Source organism: Corvus moneduloides, chromosome 8 (assembly GCF_009650955.1).
Source record: "Corvus moneduloides isolate bCorMon1 chromosome 8, bCorMon1.pri, whole genome shotgun sequence".
Classification (NCBI taxonomy): Eukaryota; Metazoa; Chordata; class Aves; order Passeriformes; family Corvidae; genus Corvus; species Corvus moneduloides.
The window spans coordinates 28,756,403-28,768,580 of NC_045483.1; the positions used below are offsets into that span (position 1 = coordinate 28,756,403).

At 41.4% G+C, this 12,178-nt stretch overlaps 2 long non-coding RNA genes across 2 annotated transcripts in view; one reads left to right on the plus strand and one right to left on the minus strand.

The window, feature by feature from the left end:
• LOC116447090 overlaps window positions 1–2,304 on the plus strand; it is a 21,059-nt gene extending 18,755 nt beyond the window's left edge. Inside the window, exons 3-4 of the long non-coding RNA XR_004241480.1 lie at window positions 297–515; window positions 636–2,304. This is a non-coding gene — a long non-coding RNA (uncharacterized LOC116447090). The remainder of the gene's footprint in view (window positions 1–296; window positions 516–635) is intronic.
• On the minus strand, window positions 511–11,802 carry LOC116447091. Its single transcript, XR_004241481.1, has 3 exons — window positions 11,340–11,802; window positions 6,400–6,640; window positions 511–698 (listed from the first exon to the last, which is right to left on the minus strand). It is a non-coding gene; the product is annotated as an uncharacterized LOC116447091 (long non-coding RNA).
• Window positions 11,803–12,178: the final 376 nt, after the last annotated feature.

The window sequence follows — 12,178 nt, forward strand, 5'->3', positions numbered from 1 at the left end:
ATCTACCAATAATTGGCACCCAAAATGAAGAGAGCGCTCACTATTGATCATAGAATCTGACCATTAGTATACTTTGAATTATGAAGATTTGTTGCCTTCATTTTATTATCTTTTTAATAAAACATATGCTTTCTGAATTATCTCTTCTGAATAAAATTTGGTGTTGGAATGTCTATTTTTATATAGCCATATTAAATAAATCATGGCAATAAGTGCTTGGGTATTTTATCATACCTTTAATCAATTCAGCAAAGATTCCAAGGTAAACAGTAAGTTTTCCCTTTCTTCCCCCCCAGTGGGATACATCATTACTAGAGGAAGTGCAAATTTAAAAAAGAAGTGGTTGGAAGATACATTAAAAATAAAAAAGGCAGCAACTCAATTGCATTGACAGAAGAAAGGTCGCAGTGGCCTGGCTCCTCTCTTTTCAAAGGATCTTCCTGCTCCTCACATCTGAGGGGCTCTTCTGGGACGAAAAGCCCCAAGACCAGCAATGATCCATGGACTCCACATAAGTGTCCCTGAGACTGTCCTGGGAACCAAAAGTCAAGCTGTGAGGCAAAGCTCTTCCTCTGCTTTCTCTTCAGCCAAGTGAATGGGAACACTGATGTATTCAGCTCTTTTCTTGTCCCCAGCTTCCTCTGACTCATCAACGGAGATGCAAACAAAACCACCTCCACATTCCAATGGAGCTGTGCCTGGGAAGTAACAGGTAATATCTAAGGTACTGGAGTAACTCGGGACCATAAGCCAGCCCTTTCAAAAGCCAGGCTTTCAGGCTTCTGAAGCTCAGGCAAAGCCGCAGCCTAGCCTGTAGTCCTATGACCTAGCTTAACCTCCCTCATTATGGTTACAGTACAGATAGTTGCCTGGGATTAGTTACTGAGTCAATTAATGAGATAAAGTAAAAGTGTGAGTGAGAGTATATTGGATAATTCAGAGGTTGAAAGGCTATATTGAAACACATCTGGTGATAATTAAGTTTAACTGTACAATTTTATCTGGCCAAACATAATTACTTGCAACTAAATGTATGTCATTGCAGCTGATTGACACACACACTGTATAGCCATGGCAAGCAGAGGACAAGGCTTAGGTCAATTGCAGGGAAAAGTTAAAAAGCATCCTTACAGGGAACGGAGCGGGACAAAAAAAAAAGTTATTGGCAATTAACTTCACACAGGGTTTAAGACCCATTTTTAATAAAAAAAGTTTTTTCCCAACCTAGAGCAAGATTTTCTTTTATTTTCTTCTGGACTGTCTGTTCTGTCAGGTTAAATGCAGGTGTACCACAAAGTTATAGTGATTACAGTTTAGTCCTTTATTGTGACTAATGCTATGGAAGGAGTTACTGAAAAGAGGCAGGAAAACGGTGGGTTTAGTGTGAGCATGACAGGAATCAGTAGAAGTGTCTGATGGAATCCACAGGAGCTGGTGATTTGCCAGTGTTAAACAAATGCTGAAGCTGGTTAGTTTTTGTCTAGAACTGCTGCCCATGTGTCCTGCTTCACATATTGCTATCTTCTCCAAACAACAAAAATCTCCTTGAAATGTTATTGGAGTTGACCCTGAGATTAACTCGGTTCGAGCCTGGTGCTAATAATGCCAAGGTTGTAGATTCAATCCCTGTATGGGCCACTCACTTTAGAGCTGGACTTGAAGGTCCTTATGGGTGCCTTGCAACTCAGAATATTCTGTGATTCTGTGAATAGTGTTTGTAATCACTACTACTTTCATCGTCTCACCTCTCCTTGTACTGCTGTACTGACCTATTACTCCAGAAGGGTTGCAGCTGCACAGCCCTGTGTTTGTGGGTGTCTGGCACAAATAAACTTGAAGACTTGCTCCAGAATTCATCATTGAAGAAAGGAAATTCTTAACTGAAAATTGCTTTTCACTTCATTTTTCCTTGCCAGGAAAGGCTGACTTCCCACAGGCGCCATAATTCAGCGCGGGCTCTACAAGGATGCCAGTTTTACTGAAAATTCAATCTCTTTACTACAATAGAAGGCCAGCTGAGCTGCCATCCACATCAGCACTCAACTAACCCAGTGCCAATAGTGTGTGATTCATTGATTATTGTCAAATGAACTTTCTCTTCTAACTTCAGAAAAGAATTAGACCGAGATGAAACTCACTGTAAGGGCAGCTGAGCAGACTTAGCTGTAATGATGAAAAGGAATGATTACAACTCTCAGTTGCACCAAGAAGCACTTGGGCCTATGCTGCTTTTACTTAAATATTATTTAGACTTCTGCAATTTTGTTTACAGCATATCTCAACAGAAGGTGCCATATGGCAGTAGAGGAGTGGGTGCTAATAAGAGCACATGTGAGACAACTGTGCCTCTGTGGACCCCCTTCCCAGCCATCCCAGTAGCACTCCAAGTTGAGACTTTAGCCTGGAGGCAACTGAAGTTTGCTAAAGACTTTTCCTGGTTTCAGCTCAGGTGTTTGGGTGGCCATCTGACACATTAATAAATTAATGAACTTTAGGATTATTCCCAGCCTGTGTTTTTTAGGAAGATGTATCACCAGGATGCTGTGATACTGTTAATCACTGCAGAGCACCTGAAGGCTTTGGATCTGGGATTTTCACTGCAGGTAATGATGCAGGTCTGTCTGCACTCAGCTCCTCGCCCCCTTTTAGGTCACACAGCTGATGCACAGTGATGAGACTGGGCTGGTGGCTGGAATTGCACCCTGGCAAGCCAGCTGCACATGGGAAAGCCTGGGACACTCTGTCCCCAGCCCTTCCTGCAGCACAGGAAACAGCTGGGTTGACACTGCCAGCACTGGCCTTTGCTGCTGCTTAATTTCCCATTTCAATCTCTTGCTTGCTGGCTGTGCCCTCGCCTTCGCTGGGGTCTGTGCTGAAGCACAGCCTTTGTTTTCTGTTCCTCAGAGGCCTCCAGGTGCAGTGCCCAGGTATTGCACACGTGTTCCTGAGATACTCCACCCATCAGTCTGACTGAGGAGAGCTCTGTGACCTCTGTGTTTGCCAGGGCTTGAAACCATCCTTTAACAATGTTGATCCTATTGGAGGCTTTACTGGGTGCATTCTGCACACACACAAATGATGGAAATACTTCATCATTTTTCAAGGAAGGAGGAATTCAGAATGGCAATAAATCAACATCCAATGGAATGGATATTGATTCATTTCCTCACCTTTGGAATGAATACCTCCCCCCCAGCAAAAAGCTATGAAGGGGAAGCCACTGTTCATCTCAAACAAGCAGGGCTCAATAAATCGTGATCCTGCTAAAAGATAGTTCTGAGAGGAGCCCAGGTAAAAACAGCTTAGCATTCCTGCTACCAAACATGACTTTACCTTTCTCTCGTACTGTTGGATCTACTACTTGGGCTGTATTTTTTAATGACAAATTACTTAAATGTGGAACAAAATTCTCATTTTAATAGCAAAACTGTATTCATAATCTTCCATTTGTGTTATTTATTCAGGGGAATTCCACATTTCTCTCACTGAATATCTGACTTTGACATATGGCAGCACCACAGGTCAGAGAGTGCTTTAAGAGCTTCTAGCAGAGTATCTCTGGATCAAGCACTCTGGTAGGGCTGGAATATACAAAGTACTGAGCAAGCCTATGGGTACTTGTTCTGCTCAGGACCTAGGCCTGTCTCAGGAATCTGAGGAGCTGCAATCAGGTGCTTAGTGCTGGGGGAATGTGTCAGTAACTCCCAGACTTGGGCCTCTAGTTCATGCTGGACATATTTTCTCTGAGTATTTTACAACCCTTTTAAAATACATTCATTGTGCACAAATTCCTCTTGTATTTGCTTCCCATGAATATTTATGGCGCTGGCAGCGCTGCTGTGCAAAATCTGCACGGAAGGTATTTTAAATCACTCTGTGGGCCAGTCACACTGGCACTACACCTTCCCACACTCCCCATCAGGCCAAAGTGGCATGAGGTGCCTTGTGGGATCAACTGCAGCACTCTGTGGAGCTGGGAGCCTCTTTGGGCAGCAGAAGTTTCTTCCCAAATGCACAGAAATGTTCTTAACACCTCCACGGGCCCCAGCACACAGCACCAAGTCTGCTCTTCCGGCTACAGCATCAACATGCAATGACAAAGGAATGACATTTAGAACTATTGCAGTTGGACAGATCTTGGGATTTGTGGTTGGGTGTGGTGGGAGCCGCCTCAAAAAGGGCCTTGGAAGCTTTCTTTTGTAACTGCTGTAAGACATTGGCAACGTGTAACTATCTCAACTGTGTCTCAGATTGACACACAGAAAAAATTGTGTCCAGTACTCCACAGTAATTATTTTTTTGCTGCTACTCAGTCTTTTGTTTTTCAGGCAACCTCCTTCCTAATGAGCAATTATGGAATGACCTGCGTGGAAAAAACTGCTGTTATATCAATCCATATACCCATAGAGCATGATGGCACCTCTTCTTCTATGTATGTCATATATAAAAATATCTGCATGTATAGGATTTGTAGATTTTATAAATACAAAAATAATAACATGCTTTATTTGTGTATATATATTTGAAATATGCATTTTAGACATATAGTCCAACATCTGGAGTCTATAAAAATATACATACTCATATAATCTAAACTCATATAGCAATTACATAATTATATCTAACACACCTAGGGAGTTTCTTCTCATCCATCTTAGGTTCCTCTCTTTTATTTCTCTCCTATATTTTTGTTAAATGTGACCAAAAAGAAATTTGGTATTAATATATTAAGATTAGATTTTTAATTATGTTTTATATAGACATGGACCTATAACACTGTGTGCATACATTGTACATCTCATACATAATGTATTGTAATGTGGATATATACACACAACTTATCACAGTGTAATACTGCAATAAAAGTTAATGTGGTCCAATATAATACATCAGAAGATTCTATGCCATATGCCACATAAAAACATATATGATAGCACAAGAATGTTGCCTATGTTCTAATGTGCAGCTGTGACATGCAATATAATGTTTATGTTGCATGATCAGTGCAAGCTTCACAATTGCTGTTACCCACCATAATTAAATCATGTTTTATTTTTTAAAATCTCCTTAAAGAAGACCTTTCTGAGAACAAGGATGCCGTTAATTACTTTGTCTAACAGGAGCTTGTTCTGCCTGATTTATCTCATCCATGATAAACAGGTACTGTCATTTCACATTCTCTCCTTATGGAAGCTTTCCTACAGAACCAATCATGTTATCTCTGTAGAACTGTTTCTGCTCTTCATGTTTTTGAGATGCAGCCAGCTGAACACGCTATCAAGGGTGAAGGACCGCTGCTTTTTCAAATGACATTCTGAACACTTTCTATTAATCTGTATTCCCTTTTTAGCTGTGTTATCACTCTGGTTGCCATCTCACCACCCTTGTACCCTGAATAAAGTTGTTTATGACTCCAGGTCCACTTCCTCAGTGATCACAGTTAATAGAGATCCAAACAGGGGATGGCCACAGAAGTGTTTCCTGGCTGGTGTTACTCAAGATGAAGCACTGAATATCTGATTGCCCAACACACTGGGGGTGTAGTTTTTTACTGTTCATTTCAGTCTGCTTAAGTGGTGATTGATTTGGAATAAAGATTTTTTTTTTAGTGCTGCATATTTCATGGGGTTTTGTGGGATTTGCTGTTTTCAAGCTTGATCAAATAATAGTAGCTGCAATAAGAGACTCCTGTCCCTCTCTCTGGGGATTCCCCATCAGGGTTTAGGTGAAAATTCTGTCTTGTTCCTCCCCCACAGTGAGGTGCCAAGACCACTAAGGCCTCTGAGGGGGGAGGGACAGACCCTGCGTGTCTCTGGCACTGAGGCACTGAGAAGTTTCTCTCCGAGGCTCCCAAGAAGAGGCCAAGAGATCCCACAGCACTTGAATTTCCTCTTACTGGCATGCTGAAGACAAAGGAAGCACTGGCAATAGCTCCAAAGCTGCAGTTGCTAACCACGATGGCAAAATGAAACAAATGCTCCCTGGCAAGGTTAGTACTGCAATAACAATATTATCTTGCATCACGAAATGGACCTCAGTGTTTACTCCCCCCACCATGAAATAGATGCCAAAAACACCCCCCTGTGTGTTCAGCAGTGCCAGGGACAGGATTTACCCACCCAATTTCTGCTCATAAACTAATGGACTTATAGAGTGTTTCCATAAAAGAAATCTGCTCGTTTGGTTAAGTTATCCACTTCAGTCTCACAGCATCTCTTTGGCTGCATGACTCGAAGACCCACACCTCTGTGTGGTGGGGGTTGTTTCTCTGCAAATGGGGTGTTGTGTATATCTAAGTCTACAGGCTGCAAAGAGAGAAACAATTCAAGTAATGGTTAAAAGGCAAAACACAAGGAAAAAGACCCCTCAATCTATCAGGTTCTAGACTCATTTACATACCTTAGTGGTGCATGGCAGGGGAGTTGTTGGTGGTTTGAAGCTAAAAGCTCTTGCAAAAAGTCACAGACATGTTGTGAGGCCTTGATTCCAACCCCATTCTTAGTTTCCATGATTTTAGGCACAGCAAATGTTTTGACGTTCAGTGCTGAAGAGAAGCTAAAGTACCCCTTCCAGTCAGGGTAAGTATCCTCAATGACCCTTTGCTTACTTACACAGCTCCATCCCAGGTTCAGATCTCCTGCTGGGGGAACACAGGTGGTGAAAAATAAACTTCCATTTTCTGCACTTCTGCAGAAAGGCTGGCAGACTTTTTGTTATTGCTCATTTTAGAGAGGCCTTTTTTTTTGTGGGATTTTTTTTTTTTTTTCCTTTTTGCAGAGCTTACATTACTGTCAGTTGGAATACTAATGGACATCAACATAAACATCATCCCCAGGGCTGCTCAATGAAACTAAGGCGGATTGTCTTGAAATTAGCTTGACTCATATCTGAAAATTGCCAGTGATTAGCTGATTATGGTTTGAATTGAAGTCAGATTGCTACAAAAAGCCACAAAAAGTCATCTGCAGTTATATTCTAGTAAATGATGCCTCGGATGCCTCAGTTACTGCCAGTGCTTGCATCAGGGATGAAGGTCTATTACCACATCACATTGATGGTAGTCACTTTAAAATATGTATTCTGCCTGGGGAGAATCAGTCTCCTGGGGAAAATTCTGTCTTTTTACTTTGTAACCTACCCACTGGGAATTAAAGAAAAAAAAAATAAAAGAAAAAGAAAAGGAGACACCACAAACAGCAGAACAAATTAAAATATTCTCCCTATGAGAGAACCTGTTTCCTCCTCTGTAAATACAATTATTATAATTACAGAGTGATTCAATCCTGGTGTCTTACTAGAAATCATTCCTTCTATACTGATAGTAGGTGACATTTAAAATAATTTTAAAGAAATTGAAGGCCAAATGTTAACAATGCTGATGTCAGGTTTATTAAGGAAAATAGAAGGTATTATTTTGTTATAAAGTTCGGTGAACACTTCTGGTTTGATTAAATTCTATGGATTTTAGGACTTTGATGCAAACAAGATAGGACCTTATCAGTTTCCCTGTCCAAAACTACTAAGACATTCATTTGTCACATGTGTCTCCATTTATCAGAGTTGAAATAAACACAGTTCAGCTTCATGGAAATAAGCAACTCCTTTGTTTCAAAATAAAGTCACTTTTGAGCTGTGTCTCTGCATGGTTTATAGGCTGCTCTGCTCTCCAGTGCCTCTTTTATTTTTTTCTTCCTAGAGAAAATTCCCTTACAATCTTTACATGTGAAAATGTATTTGAGCTCCAGCCCTCGTTGCATTACCAAGCATATTGCACAGGGAAATACTCAAATAGTACCTACAAGTCAGGAGTCATATTTAATTCCCATAGAAGTGGGCAACAGGATACTGCCATGCCATTTCTAGCAGGTTTTTGATTTAAAATACTCACAATTGGTTCTCATTTCTTTTTAGTGCATATTTGACTTCCCGCCAGAAAAATAAAGTCTTACTTGGTATCTCTGATGATGTGAGAGAATGTTAATGATGTCCTGTGCTGGGAACACTTACCTGGGGAGGGGATTAGGGAAATAACAAAGACACTGTCACAGCTGTTAGTGGCAGAAGCCATCATGGACCAAGAGGTGAGCACCAATCGCTCAGAGCCAGCGGCAGTCCCAGCCCCACGCACACCCCAGCTGGGAAGGGCCTCGGCAGGCCCCCGTGCCCCAAACCCTGCTCTGTGCCAGGCAGCAATGGGCACAGAGCAGGTGGCTCAGTGGTTGTCACCCATCACAGGAGTGGGGTGCCTGCACTCCTGGCTGCCATGTGCCATCCACAGCTCTAACACTGCCCAGGAAATAGAAACTGGAAAGTGCCAGGCTCCGTGTCAGGCTGAATTTTTACAATTTCCAGGCCAGATCCTGAAGAATAGGGTCAAGTGTGACATGTGAATATAATTTTCTACGGAAGAGATGAGGGCTACAGGAGAGGTTTCAGGGACCAATACAGGCAGACACTGTTATAAATGACTCAGAGGGGCTTAACAGGGAGGGGATGGATGACATCTGCTCAAGACAGCAAACACAGTTCTCAAAGGAGAGGAGCACGTGTTCAGGACCACAGAAAGAACCACTTCGTGACTATTAAATGATTAAAAATCATATTTAAGGCATAAAAAAAAAGGCAGAGGAAATTCAGTGACAGAAATGAACATGAGAGACCTTTACCCTCAGCCCCCACCCCTCAGACAGCTTTTCATATGAAAAGATTGCCTCTGCATCCTCCCTAATGACCGAGAAAAGCCATACCTCCAAGCCAGCTTTAGGGCAGCTTCAGCACAGTGCTAACAGTCAAACAACAACAGAATAAAGGAAAACTGATATGAGCAATCCTAGGCCAGGCACAGAGCACAAAGAAAAGCCTTCATTAGGCAATACATAAATCTCTGCTTTGCCTGTATCATGATTACTGCTTGCTGTGCTGCTTTCCTGCCTCTTTATGTCTCATGAAAGGGCGTAGAGAAACAAAAGGTGGTGCAAAGGATGATCGGGTATCAATCAGTTTCTCTGTGATGGACTACGTTAACAAGGCCACTCCAGAGCCTAATGTGTCTGAACATGACTTGGAAGAGGATGATAAAATATGGGCCTTGGGCAAGAGTGTGTGTCAGGAACAGTCACAGCTATCTGTAAAGCAGTGATTAGGAACAACAGAAGGATATGAGCGTACCATTGCTAGTTTCAAAACAAACAAAAGGAAGTGTTTCTTCCCTTAGTGTGAATTTACACTGAGAAAAAGCTCTGCTTTTGAATGGCCTGCAGTTAAAAGGCTGCAGAGAATCAAAACCAAACAAGACACAGCCATGGAGAACACCAAAAACCACGGAGGACATGGAAGTCAAAAGACGGCATGTGTGGCTCAGAAATCAGCTGCCATACATCCTTTATGGATGGCAGAGTACCCTGGGGACATCAGTCTGCCCTTGCCTCATTCTTCAGGTGTTTCCTGGAGATCTGATGAGGGACATGTTGGGCTAATGCAGCCTGGCCAGCAAATGAAGGGGCTTAAAAATATTCAAGTTCCTCTAACTATTAAAGTCTGTTAGCATGGAATCTGTGCTTGATGATACAAAATTTGAGAAGAAATATGTGATGGCTGTGCTGTTACAAGCACAAGGTGGATCTCTTAAAAATAAGATTTTATAAATGTGTTCATGCTACTTAACACCTAAAACAGAATTCTAACCTTAGTTATGCAGTATATATTGCTTGTCTGTCTGCTTGAAAACTAGAGTGACTAATTATTTAGGCTTTATGAATAATTTAAATTATCATTAGAATCTCACATTATATTCAAGAAAATGTGACTGTCTCCCAGTCTTCATTTTAAAATTATTTTAAAAATATTTTTTTTCTACATGCCCTCAAAAGTTTTAAGATGCATGCAAAAAACACCCCAAAAAACCAAAATCAGAAAACATGTAGCTAGAACATAATCACCTGCCTTTTAAAAAAAACTAAAGGCATGCAACAAAGATAAATCTGACATTCCCAGCCCTTTTGTTCAGCACCATAGTGGCAATAAACTGGTACTTTATTTTATTACTCCTTAATTTAAGTTCTTGTGTACGGGGTACCCTTACAGCCTTCGGACTTTGCAGATATCTACACCACCTCCCTCCCCCCATAATTAGAATGACAGATAGATGCATAAAATTCACACCTAGCTCCATTCAAATCATACAAAAACAAAGAATGCATTACTAAGTTGACTCTCTTCCCCTCGTGACTTTCCTTCATTATCTCATTAAACATCAGAGAAGTGAAAAACACAGACTGAAAAAACCTCGGGTAATGCAGAAAGGATATTCACTTTTATGGTACTTCCAGAGGTGGAAGCTGGCTCCAGATATTCCTCTGCCCAGCCAGGACACTGCAAACAAATCTCCATGGAAATTCCTAGCCTGTGCAGTACCAGAGTGCTGGACTGGCCCTCACAGGGGTGGCAGTGCTGAGAAAACAGTGACAAGTTGTGATCCCCCCCAATACCAGGATCCAACTCACTTCTTCTGTCAGTACCAATCACCTCACCTTAACTAAACCAGGACGGCAGCCATTTAGAAAGCTTAAATATTTAATTTAGGAACAATAGTAGGTAATTTCAATAATTAAATTCAAAGGAACTGAGACAAGGCCACAAGACCAGAAAGGTTTTGTTCTATCTGACATCACCGTATACATTCACTACAGGAGCACTTGAAGTTGTTTGCTAAAGTCACTTCTCCCCACACCCACAAAAATGCTTTCAGACTAAAATAATTAGTAATCAACAAATGGGTCTGATAAGAACATTGTTGATGTCAGTTTAAAAGTATTACATTAACATAAACTACTTATATGTGTTAACTATTTCAATGTGCCTAATTACTATTTCTTAAATAACTACTACTAAGTAGGTAAATAATATTTAGGATCACAGTCCCTTAGCTGTGAAGCAAAACACCCCAGGTTACATTGGTTGTGCAGAATTTTGAACCTCTGGTGTGAAGCTGGGACATGGAGCTGTCACTTTAGCTACCTGCAGGCCTGAAGGAAAGCTTCTGTGCCCTCATTTCAAATATTGGCTTTCAGATCAAATGTCACAATAAAAGTCCAACAGTGAGGCAAAGCCCTGACCTGCAAGCTAAGTTATCTAATGCATGAAGAGATACTGCACTTTTGATAAAAATCCTACATTAAATCTAACACATTTGCAATAAGCTTAATTTTATATGCTAAATATATTAATTTTTGACAGTCAAAACAGTGTTGTTGGCAGTCCCAGTCCTGTTCACCTCATCTGCATCTGTTTGATTAGGGAAATAGACCTCTAGCATCTATGCTGGATTTTGCATTTCTCACCTTGATGTAATGCTGTCAGAATTCCCAGGTGGTCTCTGGGACTCCACATCCCTCAGATGTCACCCAAGCCTGGCTGTTTCACTGCCTGGGGGAGGCTGTGGGCCTGGTGCACCTCCTGGGACCAGCCTGGTGCTCTCTGTTCCAGCCAGTGCAATCTCATTTCCTGCTCCTGGACAGTGCAGACTGCAAGTCAATGGAAAAGAGAGGGACACTGCTTATTTCCCTCCTGCTATGGACAGCTCATGAACACTACACCCCAAGCAGCAGCTCTGTCCCCAGACGCCTAGCAAAGCTGCCTTTAGAGTTATTTCTGTTCTCTTCCCCGATGGAAAAAACCCTTTGTCCCATCAACCTACTAGCAATTGGATATTTTACTTTGCATTCAGTTATGTTCTCAAAGAAGGAGTGATGAAAGTGCCTTTTGGAGGAACATCAAATGCATTTCTTGATGAATTGCAAACTGGTAAACTACTTGGAAGCTTTTAAAAAGTAAAATATATTAAGCATTTCAATAAAATTAATTCTGTAATGCACTGGACTTTTTTTCCCTCCAAAGATGGCAAATGTAAAAGATCACCTGTTACTGACTGGAGCTTGTACTTATCAGGGAGTGCTTGTGTTTTCAATTCCATTGTTTATAGCATCTCAAGCCACCAGTTAAACACAGCCCACCAAGCTCTTCAGTGCACATCTAAGTAACTGATAAACTGTTGTCTCTTTGAGTCAAGTACATGGACTTATTTTCCTGGGATTCCTCAAAGAAGGCCACTCATCCTGCAGTCCGTTCCTTAACACAGGTGAGCTCACACCTTCCAGGAACCAGCCACAGCCCTGGCATA